Source organism: Choloepus didactylus, chromosome 17 (genome assembly GCF_015220235.1).
Source record: "Choloepus didactylus isolate mChoDid1 chromosome 17, mChoDid1.pri, whole genome shotgun sequence".
Lineage (NCBI taxonomy): Eukaryota > Metazoa > Chordata > Mammalia > Pilosa > Megalonychidae > Choloepus > Choloepus didactylus.
In genome coordinates, this window is record NC_051323.1 from 3761852 (window position 1) to 3779238 (window position 17387).

Genomic DNA, 17387 nt, shown 5'->3' on the forward strand with positions numbered 1-17387 from the left:
TAGTGAAAGTTTTACTTCTTCTTCTCCACTTTGGATGCCTTTTGTTTCTTTTTCTTGCCTAATTGTGCTACCTAGGACCTGCAGCAAAATGTTGAATAACAACGGTGATAGTGGGCATCCCTGTCTTGTTCCTGATCTTAGAGGAAAAACTTTTAGTCTCTCCCCATTGAGTATGATATTAGCTGTGGGTTTTTCATATATTGCCTTTATCATATTGAAAAAGTTCACTTCTATTCCTATCCTTTGAAATGTTTTCATCAGGAAAGGATGTTGAATTTCGTCAAATGCTTCTTCTGCATCGATCGTGATGATCATGTGGTCCTTCTGCTTTGATTTATTGATGTGGTGTATTACATTAATTGATTTTCTTGTGTTGAACCAGCCTTGCATACCTGGAATAAATCCCACCTGGTCATGGTGTATAATTCTTTTAATGTGCTGCTGGATTCAATTTGCGAGAATTTTGTTGAGGATTTTTGTGTCTATATTCATTAAAGAAATTGGTCTATAATTTTCTTTTTTTGTAGCATCTTTGTCTGGTTTTGGTATTAGGGTGATGTTGGCTTCATAGAAAGAGTTAGGTATCTTTCCCTCTTCTTCAATTTTTTTGAAAAGTTTGAGCAGGATTGGTACTAATTCTTTCTTGAATGCTTGGTAGAATTCACAAGAGAAACCATCTGGTCCTGGGCTTTTCCTTTTTGGCGGGTTTTAATGACTGACTCAATCTCTTTACTTGTGATTGGTTTATTGAGGTCATCTATTTCTTCTTGAGTTAATGTTGATTGTTTATGCTTTTCTAGGAAGTTGTCCATTTCGTCTAAGTTGTCTAGTTTATTAACATATAGTTGCTCATAGTATTTTCTCATTATCTCCTTAATTTCTGCAGGGTCGGTAGTTATATTTCCTTTCCCATTTCTGATTGCATTTATTTGCATCTGCTCTCTCTTTTTTTTTTTTGTTAGCCTAGCTAGTGGTCCATCGATTTTATTGATTTTCTCAAAGAACCAACTTCTGGTTTTCTTGATTCTCTCTATTGTTTTCCTGTTCTCAATTGCATTTATTTCTGCTCTAATCTTTGTTATTTCTTCCCTTCTGCTTGCTTTGGGGTTAGTTTGCTGTTCTTTCTCAGTTAGTGCTTCAATTTTTGCTCTCTCTTCTCTTTTAATATAGGCATTTAGGGCAATAAATTTCCCTCTCAGCACTGCCTTTGCTGCATCCCATAAGTTTTGATAAGTTGCAGATTGTCATTTTCCTCAGGTATTTACTAATTTCTCTTGTAATTTCTTCCTTTACCCACTGGTTTTCTAAGAGGGTGTTGTTTAGCGTCCATGTTTGTGAATTTTATGACCTTCTGCCTTTCATTTATTTCCAACTTCATTCCATTGTGGTCTGAGAAAGTGTTTTGTATAATATCAATATTTTTAAATTTGTTAATACTTGCTTTGTTACCCAACATGTGTTTTATCCTAGAGAATGTTCCATGAGCAGTTGAGAAAAAAGTGTATCCTGCTGTTGTTGGATGCAGTGGTCTATAAATGTCTGTCAAGTCTAGTTCATTGATCATACAATTCAACATCTTTGCTTCTTTAGTGATCCTCTGTCTAGAAGTTCTATACATTGATGAGAGTGGTGTATTGAAGTCTCCAACTATTATTGTAGAGGTATCTATTTCTCCTTTCAGTGATTGCAGGGTTTGCCTCATGAATTTTGGGGCATTCTGGCTTGGTGCATAAATATTTATTATTGTTATGTTTTCTTGATGTATTGACCCTCTTATTAAAATATAGTGTCCTTCTTTGTCTCTTTTAATTATCTTACTTTTGAAGTCTAATTTGTCTGATATTAATATAGCTACTCCCACTTTTTTCTGGTTCTTGTTTGCATGAAATATCTTTTTCCTACCTTTCACTTTCAGTCTATTTTTGTCCTTGTGTTTAAAGTGAGTTTCTTGTAGAGAGCATATAGATGGGTCCTGTTTTTTAATCCATTCTGCCAGTCTGTGTCTTTTTATTGGAGTGTTTAATCCATTTACATTTAGTGTTATTACTGTAACTTTCTACTACCATTTTGCCTTTTGGAATTTATATGTCATATCTTATTTTTTCCTCTCTCTCCTTTTACCTTTCCTGATACTCATCATTTCTGCACTCTTCTCCAACTCTCTCTCTCCTGTCTTTCCCTATCAGCCTGTAGCACTCCATTTAGTATTTCTTGTAGTGCTGGTCTCTTATTCACAAACTCTCTCAGTGTCTGTTTGTCTGAAAATGTTTTAATCTCTCCCTCTTATTTGAAGGAAAGTTTTGCTAGATATAGAATTCTTGGTTGGCAGTTTTCCTCTTTCAGTATCTTAAATATATCATGCCACTGTCTTCTTGCCTCCATGGTGTCTGCAGAGAAATCTGTACATAGTCTTATTGACCTTCCCTTGTATGTGATGGATTGCTTTTCTCTTGTTGCTTTCAGAATCCTCTCTTTGTCTTTGATGTTGAACAATCTGACCAGTAAGTGTCTTGGAACAGGTCTATTGGGATCTATTCTTTTTGGGATACATTGTACTTCCTGAATCTCTAATTTTCTGTCTTTTATGAGTTGAGAAATTTTCAGTGATTATGTCTTCTATTACTCTTTCTGCCCCTTTTCCCCTCCCTTCTCCTTCTAGAATACCCATAACACGTATATTTGTGCATTTTATGTTGTCACTCAGCTCCCTAAGACCCTGCTCATATTTTTCCATTTCTTTCACCATCTGTTGTTTTGTGTGTATGAATTTGAATGACTTGTCTTCCAGTTCACTGATCCTTTCTTCTGCCTGTACAAATCTACTGTTGTGTCCCTCCATTGTGTTTTTAATCTCCTCCATTGTGGCCTTCATTCCCATGAGTTCTGCCATTTGTTTTCTTTAAGTTTATGAATTTTGCTTTATGGTCATCCAGTGTCTTCTTTATATCCTTCATCTCTTTTGCTATATCTTCCTTCATTTCACTGAATTTATTTAGCATTATTTGCCTCAACTCCTGTATCTCAGTTGAGCTATTAGTTTGTTCCTTCAGCTGGTCCATATTTTCTTGTTTCCTGGTATGGCTTATCTTAAGTTGTCTAGACATCTGATTTTCTTGATTAGTTTATTTTGGAGCTTGTTTTCTATCTTTTACTAGGGGTTTTCTTGTTGGTTGGCTTTGTTCTCTGGCCTCTGTTATTCAGTTCAACTTATTCTAGACCTCTAACTTAGGTTCTTTTTAGTTGATCAGAATTTTTCCTCTCTTGTTTTATTCTGTTTCTTGCTCTGCCTCTATGTAGCCTTTTTGTGAGTGTTTCTCCTTGGATATGGTCGACCCTAGTCAGATTTTCCCAGTCTAGTGAGGCCCAGGTCTCATTGGGAGGGTATGGAGTTTTCCTGAGAATGAGAGCCTCCTATGGGGCCTTTAGAATTGGTGCTTTTCCTCTCCTGTCCAGCAGGTGGCGCTGGCCAGCTCACAGCTTCCCCACCAGTGTAAGGAGGTGTGGAGACTTTAGTTCTCCTGGTGACTCTGATCCTGTCGGGGGCTTGGCTGACTGAAACCGGAATCTGAATTCCAGCCCCTGGGGTCTGAGTTCCCAGAAGGAGGACTGCCAGTTGAGCTGGACCTCCCTCCACTCTCCCAATCCTCAGAACTCCAGTTGTCTCTCAGGGGTACTATTCCCTACTCCCCTCTCCTCTTTGGGGCATCTCCAGCTCAATTTCTTGGTCAGCCTGAGTTGCCAATTAAAGACAGGGGTGGAGACTTTCAGAAGTGAATACAGAACTCAAAGATTCTATAGGTACTCTGTCTCCCCCCAAGCCCAGCCTAGTCCCTTAACCTGGGCTTTCTGATAGAAAATAACCACATATGTCAGTTTTAGATTAAAAAAAATAGAAACGAAAAACAAGAAAAAGAAAAAAGAAAAAAAGAAAAGTCTTTCCCCAGCCTGGAAGTTTTGTCAGCGTCAGAATAGAGCATTTAAAGATGTACTTTGGGCTATTGTCTGATAATTACTCTCCAACAGCTTCAGTTGTACCCCTGCTGAGGGCTATTGAAATGCAAAAAAAAAATAAGAGATCAGTGAGAAGCCAGAAGGGACAAAATGTAGGGGGAAAATAAATGGCTTTTTTGGAGCCTGGGAATGGGTGCCCACTTTTACATGCCCCCACTTCTTGGAGCCCAGCCCTTCTTTAGCACCCCCAGATCCCAAAATTAGTTAATAAATTTGTTAATTAATTCTGCAGTTGAGGGTGGGTTGAAGCCCCATTCTTGACCCCAGAAGATTGCTGTTTTTTTGTGTTTTTTCCCCTTTCAAGGAGCAAGCAGCAAGACAGTCTGTGATGTCTGGGTGGGGAGAAGAGCCAGACCCCTGGTCCGGAGAACTTAGAATTCTCCCTGCGATCTCAGCTTTTCCTCCAGTTCCAAATTTGCTTCCGATGTGTGACTGGTTAATGGAGACCCCAAAAACACTGTTTCATATAGTTTGAGTAATTGCCAGCTGCTCTAGGGGAGAGACGAAATTCTGCACCTCACCACTTCACCATCTTGCCCCACCCCCCACAATTATTATTTGATGGCAATAATAAATGAAAATAGGTATCTAAAGGGAAAAAAGAAGGTAGAGTAGCAAATATCCTTCTGTGACACTAACCAGAAAGGCTTGGCTGGAACACATAGTCCAAGGAAGGAAAAAGTAAGGTAGGAGCATGACCTTCCACATGGGAAATTCTGAATATGAAGATCAAAGATTTCACATTGGGAAGGTCCAGACTGGAGGATGAGGGCAGAGAAGGAAGATGACTGAAGGAATAAGGAATCAAGTTCAGAAATTTTTCAGCATTAAGGAGACACATTGAAGAGAAAATCAATCCCTCAGGGTTTAAAGCTTATAGCATTCAAACCAGAGTGTGAGAGAGAGAAATTTATTGGACCAGTCATTTCATCTACCGATTCAAAACATGCAGGTTTCAATGTACAATACCCTAAAAGATGTATCTTCTCAGACAGATGTAGGAAGTGAAAGATTTCAGATCTCTTTGAGGAGGAAGCAGCTGGTGCTACTGGACTCACAGACCTACAGCCCTGGGGAGGAGGTTTTTGTTTGAGGCTGAAGCACTGTGGGAGGATAGCTGTTACCTTGCTGACAGTAATAATACCCCACATCCTCAGGCTGGAAACTGCTGATGGTGAGAGTGCAATCTATCCCTGACCCACTGCCAGTGAATCGGTCAGGGACCCCAGATGCCTGGGTGAATGCATAGTAGATGAGCAGTTTAGGAGCCTGTCCAGGTTTCTGCTGGTACCAGTTTAAGTAGCTGCTAATACTCTGGCTGGACTTGCAGCTGATGGTGACAGTGTCTCCTGGAGACCCAGCCACAGAGCCTGGAGACTGGGTCAGCATGATGTCTCCACTTGTACCTGCAGTCAGAAAAGAATATAGATCACACATTATGTTACAAATACATAAAATATATATCTAAATGTAGGTTTTCTGATTAATCATATATAATCAGATGTCTTCAGATGCAACAGTTTGTTCAATCTGCATGTAAAACCATTTTCCAATGGGATAAGGATATTGCTCCTCTGAACCTCTCACCTGAGACCTAGAGCACCAGGAAGATGAGGAGTTGGGACTGTGATACCATCTTGCTCACCATCTGGTGCACTCAGGCCCCATCTCCAGGGAAACCCCATTAATAGAGTTTGAGCAGCCAGCCCAGTCCCCGAGGAGCCTATGCAAAGCATCAGAGAGTAGAAAGGCAAATGTGCCTGTGCAGTGAGTTGTGAAGACAAATAATGGAAGGAAGGAGATAAAAATATCATTACCACAGGAACTGTGATTGTATTCCTGCAAAAGGCCCAAAAATCAACTTAACACTATACTTTTCAATAACCTACAGCAAAATTGCTGACTTAAAATATTTTTATTATCAACTGTACACTTCAAACAGCCTGCAATATTTAGTAAACAAATTAATTTTGTTATAGAATATATGTATCCATGAGTATATAATTTCTCAACTTAATTGAACTTTATAAATATGGTAACAGAAACTGTGAATATATTCATACCATTGGATAGAGGGAGCATGTAGTGCAAAAATTATGTCTATCTCAGTCTATCACAAATTTTAAATATGTATTTGAAGTTCCTCTTGGACATCACAAAGACACCTCAATATGTCTAAATGTAGACCCCTGATATTTCCCTCAACACAAATATTGTCTCCAAAAATGAGTCTCTAGAGATTTAAAAATCACCCTTGGCACTAACCTTCAGGTGATTAGCACACCTAGAGAGTAGCAGCCCCCCTTAGTGGTAATAGTTAAAATAACTTCAGCTCCCAAGGTCTCATAGAGCAGGTTCTTCATTTATTCCTACTCAAAATCAATGATATTTATAGAATTATGCAAATAGTATCATGATACTTCTATGTATAGGATGTTAGGTTATGAACAAATAAAACAGAACCCCTGAACCCCCAAAACATTCATTTTTCTGGAAGGGACGGACAGTAAACAAAGGGCCTTTCTGTAGCCCCCTTATCCTGCTTCTCTGATATTTTCCCCCTGTAACAAAGTCATTACTCAGGACAAGTGGGACAATGAGCATCCAGGTTCATTTCATGGGTCAACCCACACAATCTACAGAGTCAGAGGAAGAAAGAAGCAAATGTTGCTGTTTAACACTTTTATGGATTACAAAATTCTTCCTCTCTCATGATTTAAACTTTTCCTGCAAAGAAAAACCTACATGCCCCCAAGAAGTTTCCCTGACATCATGTCCCAAGGCATTATTGTTCCAATTCTAATTAATAACAAGTTCACTATGTCTCCTTAAGGGCCCATAACCTTAAATGAGGGTCCCCTTACCAGGGATTCTGGAATAGTGAGGCACAGACCTGCATCATCCAAGAAGGTATTTCTACCTGTCAAAAGCCCATTATGTTCTTGGTCCAAAATCTTTGGATTTTGAAGATGCCAACACTTTGTTCAGGTTTGCCCTCATTCACCATGTCATTTTTATGCTTTTCCATGAAGTTTCACTTAATACATATACATTCTTGGGTGTAATCATTTAAAATCAATTTGTACTTCTTAATTGGTAGAATTCCTGCTTCAATACAATTAAATTTCCTTCTCAAGCCTACAAATATTAAGGAATGTTAGTCATGGATGACGTGATGATAACCAGGATGTGTCAGGCTGAGTGACTGGGACAGAGGAGACCCTTAGAACATGGGACACAGAAATGTCCTCTCTGAGACAGGACAGTTGACCTCATGCATGAATAAAGGAGGAAGGTCATGTGCAAAGGTCAAGAAAGAGCACCAGAGAAAATGAACAGGATCTGGGAGAAAGTGATCTTGGATGTTCAAGAAGGGCATATGAAACACTGAAATGCAGACAAGATCTTTATCCTAGGGAACCAAAAAAGTTTGCATGACAGCTTGGGATTGGATTATATGAAATGATAATCCATGGTTAGAATTATTTTAGCAGATATTTTCTAGGCCATTTTACACACAATAGCATTGTGAGGAAGAGGAATTTGTGGAATCATCATTGTTTCTGTGCCAGCTGATAAACTAACCCTTCTATCCTCTCCTTGGAAATCATAATATTAAAAAGTGAAATTGTCCAAACACTCCTCACTGCCAAAGATGCAGTTGGGACCCAATCAATCTCTGGTAAATGATAAAAAGTTGTTGTGGCAAGTAGATTTCTAAGAGGATCCTCATGATTTCTGGCCACTGGAATATACACATCTTCTCCCAGTTGTTTACACATTAATTTAGGTTTTGTTCTGAAGGGATTTGGCATATGTAATGAGCTCTGTTGACTTTAAGAAAGGAGAATATCCAAGAGGGCCTGACCTTTCCACATGAGTTCTTTAAACCTTGTTGAACTGGTCAGAGGCAAAGAACACAGTCAGATTCACAGATAAGAAGGATTTACCCAGCTGGAAATACCTGATGTTGGCTATGGAGGTTGAGAGGACCAACTGGCACATAAGGAGGGAGTCTCAGGAGATGAGAGCTCACAGCCATAAGGAAATAGGATCTCAGTACTGCCTCCCAAGGAACTGCTTCTGCCAAACACCATGAGTTTGGAAGAGAAATCTGAGCTCTGGAAAGAATGTAGCCTCCCTGACTCCTTGATTTTAGCCTTATTAGAACCTGGGCAGAGAACCCTCCACACTGTGCCCAGACTCCTGATCTCCAACCCTGTGAGATAGTAAACTGCTGATTAGTTATTAAATGACTGAAAAGCCGTGTGTGAGTGTGTGTGTGTGTGTATATATATCACTGAGCCACATGATTAAAGGTGAATCATAAAATTCCCCATAGAAGAAATTCCATTTACCTCATGGGTGAGTGATGCTGACATCTCTCCATCCTGGTGCAATGTAGTGTGCTTAATGTCCCTTTTACTCACAAATTATTTCCTGACATGTGACCATATCCACAGGATCAAGGCTGAACCCCATGCTGTAAAAATAAAAGTGAGAAAAGAATTAGCTTTGAAGATGGTCAAGATCTGTCCATCTTTGAATAAAGAACATGTTCTCTGACCATTGAAGGAATTCTGGGCAGGGCTCTCTGTGATCTAGGGACATCCCAAGAAGACCTGAACCACACTGCTGCCTGCACATTGTTTAACTGCCCAGAATGTTTCAGATTCCAAATGTGGGTGTCTCCTTCAACATGGGACTACATGAGAATGTGTATTTTTGCACAATCTACAAAGTGAAGTGTCTTATTCTTCCATTTCATTTAGAATGTAAAATTCTAACTGTTGGATTGAATATTGAGTATCCTCATTCTTAAAATGGGAAAAATATCTCAATAATAGATAAAATTCAACAGAGTATCCCAATTTCCATTTACTTGGCACAGCTCACACTAACTCAGGTCCTTACCTGGGAGTAATTATACAAGTGCTCCTGTTGCAGACATAAATGAGGTTGAGTGAGTTGTAAGGGCCGATTCACACACAGCCAGCTTTAACAAGCTCCAGGTTTCTAAAACAATTGTATGTGGTCTAAGAGTATCTCATTTGATGTAGAAGCTACAGCACTCCAATGAAGGTGCCCAATTACTTTTCTAGACGAATGAGTGTGAAGAGTTAGTAAATTAATATGCAGGCAGAAACTAATTGTTAATCTTGAAATCATGAGATTTGTTGAGTAACTCACAGAATATTGATGCATAGAATAAAATGCTATGCTCTTCATTTCAAATGGGAGCATTGCATCAGCAGTGACTATGACATTCATCTGTAAATGTCATCCAATATTCCTCTAACAAATTAATGGTAAGCAAATGCAACATTTTGTGCTGGATTAGATCCCTGAACAAGAAAAGGAAATTAGACAAAAAATAGTTAAACCCAAATATAGAATGCAGTTAATATTGTACCAATGTAACTCTTTTAGTTTGACAAATGAACCACGATTATGCAATGTTTTAAAATTAGAGGGTAGTGGGTGATGGGACTATGGGAACTCTGTACTTTTTCAGCTTTTCTATAAATCTAAAATTATTCCAAAATAAAAGCTTGAAAGTGATTAAACAATAGGGAAGGGTAGCAAAAGACAAGATTTAACAAGGGATTATAAATACAGAAATTTATGTAAATATTTTTTAGATACTAGGGTATTAGAATAGCTAGAATGAATAACTGAAATGGTGGAACTGTAACCTATAATATTTTTTGAAATTTGCTCTATAACTACTTGTTAAATTGTATTTTGAAAGTTATCACATTTCTGTATATATCTTATATTTCACTCTAAGAAAGTAACTGAAACTATGGAACTGTAACCCACAACATTCCTTAAAATTACCTATCACCTTTGAATTACCTATCACCTTTCAGTATATATGTTATATTTCACAATAAAGAAATAACTGAAATTGTGGAACTGTGATCAATAACATTCTCTGAAATTAGCTCTCAAACTACTTGTTAAATCTTACTTTGTAAGTTATCACTGCTCTGTATATATGTTAAATTTCACAATAAAAAATGTATTAAACAAACATAAATAAAGATGACTCAGAATAATTGAGTGAATTTTAGATGTTACCAAGTGAGACATGACAAGACAAAGTAATGTTAAGATAACCACACCCAAAACCCAGACCACATCTGGAGTGACATGATAGCTTTTGTTCTACACTTTCAGCATCTCTCTTTGGAAGTGAGAGCTGGACAAAACTTGCAAAATTTTCTTCCTTGACACCTTACTTTCCTCATCTCTTTGTACCATTTTGTCCAAATACACATCCCTTAGAGCAGAACTATATAAACCAAGGTATCTGTACCCCTGGGTAATCACAAATGTCTTCCCAAAGGTTCATGGTCATGATGAGCTTCAATGCAATTAATTTCTAGATCTTTGTGTTCTAGTTTAAGCAGTTTTCTTTTAATTGTTTGCAGTAGCCACATGTCTGTAATTCAGTTCAAACACAGTGTATTCTACTAACTCAAAGAGACCCTGAGGTGTTCAAAATGTACAAATGTTTCATATGCATTTGAAATATGTTTAACCACACAGAGAGTAACTGAGTAGTTGAAAGTGAACATTCAACTTGTGCTGCTGACTCTCTGTTCCCAACTCCAGGATCACATTACTATTTTGCTGCTTTAACTTAAAAAAAATCTACCATCATCTGACCATAGGCATTTTCTTGGGATCCAAGTCTCTGTAACACCAAATGAAGGGAATTCTCACGTTCCCATTAGGGTTAACATTAAGAAAGTGAATAATTAAAGAGACTAGCAACAATCCTGTGGTGCCCAAATGTTTTGCATTCAACAAAAAGTAAGGAAGATATAAATGAATTGACAGGCCCAATATTCCAAAATGTAATTATAGAATGTCAAAATTAAATCATTGCTGGAGTTCTTACTGTTTATATTTTTCTCTTCCTGCCCACTTAAAATATATCTATCTGGCTGAATACTTTGCTTTTAATAATTGCAACTAGCCAAACTCTGCAAGCTTGAATTTTTGATACTTCCATCAATAAATGCAATAAAGATTTACAAATGATTTGAAGATATTTGAAAAAAAATTCACAGCATTTCTTTACAGAAAGTTCATTAGCATTTAGGACAGCTATGTCAATTTATGTATTAAAAGCCTCAATATTTTTGAAAATTAACCTAAAATGGACAGCAAAGAGAAAATGGGTAGGCTGGATTACTTTGTTTTTGTTCAATATCAACATGGCATAAGATCTCTACTCAGTTATTCTGTGTGGGTATAAGTGTGTGCAGTTAAACATACTTCAAATGCATATGAAGCACTTGTACATTTTGAACACCTCAGGGTCTCTTTGAGTTAGTAGAATATACCGTGCTTGAATTGAATCATGAACATGTGGCTACCACAAACAATTAAAGGGAAATCTCTTTACATTTGGTGTTCTAATTTGGGAAAAAAAATTATTTTCACCACCACATTTGCTTTACCATAAAGTTCTATCAGTACCACAAAAAAGTTCACCTATCTTCAATATTGAAATATTAACTGAATTTATGATGGTATTAACAATAATATCAGACATTTTGCCTCCAGCAGAATGATTCCCAGTAGCTTTCCTTTGATACCAAAAATTTGATGAAGAAAAATCAAATCAGATATGGAATTAAACTATTTTCTCATGGAATCATCCAAGGTTACTGATGCAAAAGATACATCATTGAACTGTTTGCCAAATTATTTTTATGTTAATTGGGTCAAGCAAAAAAAGAAGCCTCTTTACATTTCATATTTTCACAAGGAAAGGAGGAATCAAAGATAAACTAAGTTATCTTAGAAGAACCCCCATTTGATCTAAATAAAAAGTAATGGGAAGATGGTGGATTAGGAGAGACAGGGCAAAAAATGTCTCTGTGAAAAGTACAAGATGAAAGAAAGTGCTCCAAAATACCAGCTCCAGTGATGCACAAGCTGGACAAGTTCAGCTAAATCCACAGGGACAGTGCACTTGGTGAAAGCAAGAGTCTACATTCTGAAATGAGTGAGTGAGCCTGCTGGAGAACTAGAAGCCACACCACAGTTGGTTAGAAACTGGGGGTTGGTGTTTAGAGACAGATTAGTTTAAAAAAACAAAAGCATCTGAAGATCCAGCACTGAGAGTCACAGTCCAGAGCAGTGGGAAGTGCTTCCCACAACCCATGCAGATGCCTCAGTACCTGGTTTGGATGATAGCTTTTCACACACCCTCAGCTAATTGTCCAAGAGCTAGGAACGTAGAGGTCCACAAAGTGGGGATTAATGAACAAAATTCAGTAATGTTCCTATACACTAGAAATGACCAACATGAAGAAACACTCAAGAAAAAAATACCATTTTCCATGGCAACTAAAAAAGTCAAGTATCTAGGAAAAAACTAAGCCAAAGATGTAAAAGACCTGTAAATAGAAAACTTCATAGCTCTACTAAAAGAAATAGAAAGGGAACTAAAAAGATGGAAAAATATTGCACGTTCATGGATAGGAAGGCTCAATGTCATTAACGTGTCAATTCTACCCAAGTTCATCTACAGATAAATGCAATCCCTATCAAAATTCCAACAATGTAATTTGCAGACTTGGAAAAGCTAGTTATCAAATTTGTTTGGAAAGGGAAGATGCCTTGAATTGCTAAAAACTTTCTATAAAAGAAAAACAAAGCAGGAGGCTTATGCTCCCTGACACTGAAGCATATTATAAAGCCACAGTAGCCAAAGCAGCATGGTACTGGCACAAAGATACAAATATTGATCAATGGAATCAAACTGAGGATTCAGAGATAAACCCCCAGACCTATGGCTAACTGATCTTTGATAAGCCCCGAAAACCACTGAACTGGGACATAAAAGTCTTTTCAAAAAATGGGGCTGGGAGAGTTGGATATCCATAACCAAAAGACTGAAAAAGGACCTCTACCTCACACCCTACTCAAAATTAACTCAAACTGGGTTAAATACCTCAACATAAGAGACAGTACCATAAAACACCTAGAAGGTAATACAGGGAACTATCTTCAAGACCTTGTATTCGGCAGTCACTTCATAGACCTAATACCCAAAGCAGAAGCAATAAAAGGAAAAATAGATAAATTGGAAATTCTACAACATAGAAGTTTCTGTATCTCAAAGGAATTTCTCAAAAGGGTGAAGAGGCAGCCAACTCCATAGGAAAAAATGTTTGGAAGCCAAGTATCTGACAAAAGACTGACATCTTACATATATAAACAAATCCTACAACTCAATGACAATAGTACAGACACCCCAATTATAAAATGGGGAAAAGGTATGAAAAGACAGTTCTCTGATGAGGAAATGCAAATGGCCAAAACACACAGGAAAAAAATATTCAGTTTCACTAGCTATTATGGAGATGCAAATTAAGACCACAATGAGAAACCATCTCACACCAGTTAGATTGGCTGCCATGCAACAAACAGGTAACTACAAATGATGGAGAGGATGTGGAAAAATTAGAATGCTCATTGTTGGTGAGAATGTGTAATGTTTCAGCCACAATGGAGTACAGTCAAGTGGTTCCTTAGAAAACCAGATATAGATTTACCCTTGGATCCATCAATCACCTTCTTCATATATACCCAGAAGATCTGAAAGCAATGACATGAACAGATATCTGCATGCCAATGCTCATAGCAGCAATATTCACAATTACCAAGAGATGGAAACAACTCAAATGTCCTCCCACAGATGAGTGGATAAGTAAAATGTGGTGTATACACATGATGGAATACTACACAGCAGTGAGAAGGAACAACGTCTTCCAACATATGACAACATGGATGAACCTTGAAGACAAAATGCTGAGCAAAATGTGCCACCAACAAAAAGAGAATTAATATATGATACCACTAATGTGAACATTGAAAAATGGAAAATAAATGGTTTATAATGTAGAAGGTAGGGGACCTAGTGAGAGATAGCAATTAGTGAAGGGGTAACAATAATAAGAACAGATAAGTTATCATGAGTAAATTTAACATTCTGGGAATTCTCAAGAATGACTATGGTTTGTTAATTTCTGGTAGATACGGTAGGAGAAAGTTCACAAAAAATTAATTATCTTAGGTTGTCTGTTTTTCTTATTCCTTTCCTGGGTAGTAGTCTCTATATTCTCCTGGGGTAGAGTAGGAACACATTGGAAGTAATGCAGTTATTTTAGGTTGTTTTTTCTTATTCACTTGTTTTGATTTTGTTTGAAATGTTTTCTTATAGTCTTCTTTTAATTTATTGATAAAGTTAATTAAAAAAAACTGAAAAAAATATGAAGAGCCACCCTGAGGAGCTGGGGGAAAATTCAGAGGTGTTGGGTTTCTTCACCTTGATGGCTGCTGATGTTCTCACAAACATTGAGGACTTGCAGTTTGATGAGCCAAACCCTCTAACATGGGACTTGTTCTTAAGAAGCCTGTTACAGCAAAGGAGACACTAGGCCTGCTTATAATTGTGCCTGAGTGTCTCTACCTCAATCCCTCTTTGTTGCTCAGATGTGGCCCTTTCTCAAAAGCTAAGCCAACTTGATGAGTGAAATCACTGCCCTCCCTCCTACATGGGATCTGAACCCAGAGGTGTAAATCTCCGTGGCAACATTGAATATGACTCCAGGGGAGGAAAATGGACCCAGCATCCTGGGATGGAGAACATCTTCTTGACAAAAAGGGGGATGTGAAATGAAAGGAAATAAAGTTTCAGTGACTGAGAGGTTTCAAATGGAGTCAAGAGGTCACTCTGGTGAGCACTCTTATGTGCTATATAGATAACTTTTCTTAGGTTTTTTCATTTTTTTAATTGAGATTGTTCACATACCATACAACTATCCAAAGATCCATAGTGTAAAATCAGTTGCCCATGGTACCATCAAACAGCTGTGCATCCATCATCACAATTAAATTTTTTTCAACTTTTAGAACACTTTCATTACTCCAGGAAAGAAATAAGGACAAAAAACAAAACTCAAATACTCTCATACCCCTAACCAACCCCCCTCCATTACTGATTCATAGTTTTGCTATAGTACAATTGTTACTGTTGATGAAAAAAATGTTAAAATACTTCTAGCTGTAGTAAATAGTTTTCAATAGGTATATGTTTTTCCTATATGCCTCTCCATTATTAACTTTTAGTTACACATTATTAACTTTTAGTGTCATAGATTTGTTTGAGTTCATGAGAGTGATTTCTAATATTTGTACAGTTAATTACAGATATTGTCCACCACAAGATTCACTCTTTTATACATTCCCATCTTAAACTTCCAACTTTCCTTCTGGTGACATATGTGACTCTGAGCTTACACTTTCCACCACCTTCAAACACAATTCTGCACTGTCAGTTATTGTCACAATGTGCTACCATAACCTCTCTCCATTTCAAAATGTTTAAGTTCAACCTTGTTGAACATTCTGCTCATAATAAGCAACCACTTCCCATTCTTTAGCCTTATTCTGTATCCTGGTAACTTATATTTCATGTCTATGAGCTTACATATTATAATTAGTTCATATCAGTGAGAGCCTGCAATACTTGTCCTTATGTGTCTATCTTATTTCACTCAATATAGTGCCCTCAGTGTTTCTTCATCAACCCAATTTTAATATGGTTTTGTTCACACACCTTACATTCCATCCTATGTAAACAATCTTTGGTTCCCTGTACATTCACACTCACATATTTATGTATTCAGCACCATCACCACTATCTATATAAGGACATCTCCATTTCTTCCACAAAAGGAGGGAAGAGTCAAAGAAGGTAAAGAGACAAAAGAAAAACACAAAAGAGGGGAGAGAAAAAAACATGACAGCAAGAAAGCAACAAAATGAAAGATAGCATTAAACTAAAGTAGAATAAAGTCAGACAACATCACCAATGTCAGGAGTCCCATACCCTTCCCCTATCACCCCCTCATATGCATTTAGCTTTGGTATAGTGTCTTTGTTATATTAAAGGAAACATAGTACAATATTTCTGTTAATTATAGTCTCCACTTTGCATTGAGAATATTTTTAACACTTGCAAAGTTGACATTCATTTGTTCTACCTTGTGTAAAATCATATTTGTACCTTTTATTACAATCATTGAGCACCCTAGATTTCACTGAGTTATAGGGTCCCAGTATTTGTCTTTTGTCTTTCATTCTGGTGACCCACATGCTCCTAACCTTCCTATTTCAATGATACTGTCATCTTTGTTCAGTGTACTTACATTCCTGTGCTACTATCTCCCAAAATTGTTTTCCAAACTTCTCACTCCTGTCATTTCCTTTCTGTCTGCTGAATATGAGAGTACATGGCAACAATTTATATAAAGCAGGATTGTTTCAGGCAAGCTGAAGAAATAAGGTCACCCAACATATGAATGAACTCAACTACTGAAAGTTTTACAAAAATTGCATCCACAAAATACCTGGTACCATATCTGACAGAGAGTATTTGGTCAATTGATGTTGTTGAATAAAGTAATGAATAGAATGAAAATGAATAAGCATAATAAATAATTCTGTCAATGTTCATGTCACTATACATAAGTGATATATCTTATCCAATTTATATCTCCAATTCAGACTTCTTTCATGGATTCTAAACTATTAATGATCATCCTGAACGTTTCACTGGTATTTCCAACCCATGCTTAACTGTACCTCAAGCTCTGAAATATAATAACACCTCCACATAAGCCACCTGCACCAAACTCCTGCCTAGGTAAAAGGCCACCATACATCCAGTCTTGGAAACCAGAAACATTGCAGTGTGCCTTGAGACTATATTTTACTTCAAACATCATAACCAATCAATCATTGAGTCATATTAAATATACAACCTGCATATTGCAAAATCCATCCATTTATTTCCAGCTCCACTGCCATGGCCTTAGACCAAGCCACCAGCATCTCTCATGTGGATTTCTGAAATAGCCAACTAACTGGTCTTCTTACAGTTTTCTCCCTTTTCTGCAAAATTTTCACCATCAAAATAAGCATGCTCTTTTAACACAATTTTTAGATGTTATATAACCATAAATATTCTTGGGAAACAATGTTGGATAAAGAGTAATGCTGTCAAATATGTCAAATATTTGGGGGATTAGGAATTTTGGATGCAAAGAAACAGAAACCAAATGAGTCTAAACTAAGCAAGAAAATAAATAAATAAATGAATGTCAGGTGGCTTACAGATTTGATCAGAAGTTCAGGGAACATCCTCTAGAAAATGTACTGGGAGATAGATGGCATCAACAGAGTCTAGAGCATCATAGAAAGTCAATTATTGTGATCCCACTCCCATCACTGATGGAAAATAGTCCTGAGGGTCCATCAATACGGGTGACCAGTCATCAGACACT

General features: G+C 37.3%; 1 pseudogene; it reads right to left on the reverse strand.

Moving 5' to 3' along the window:
* Positions 1 to 4966: 4966 nt before the first annotated feature.
* On the reverse strand, positions 4967 to 5647 carry LOC119512027 (annotated as a pseudogene).
* Between the last annotated feature and the right edge of the window lie 11740 nt (positions 5648 to 17387).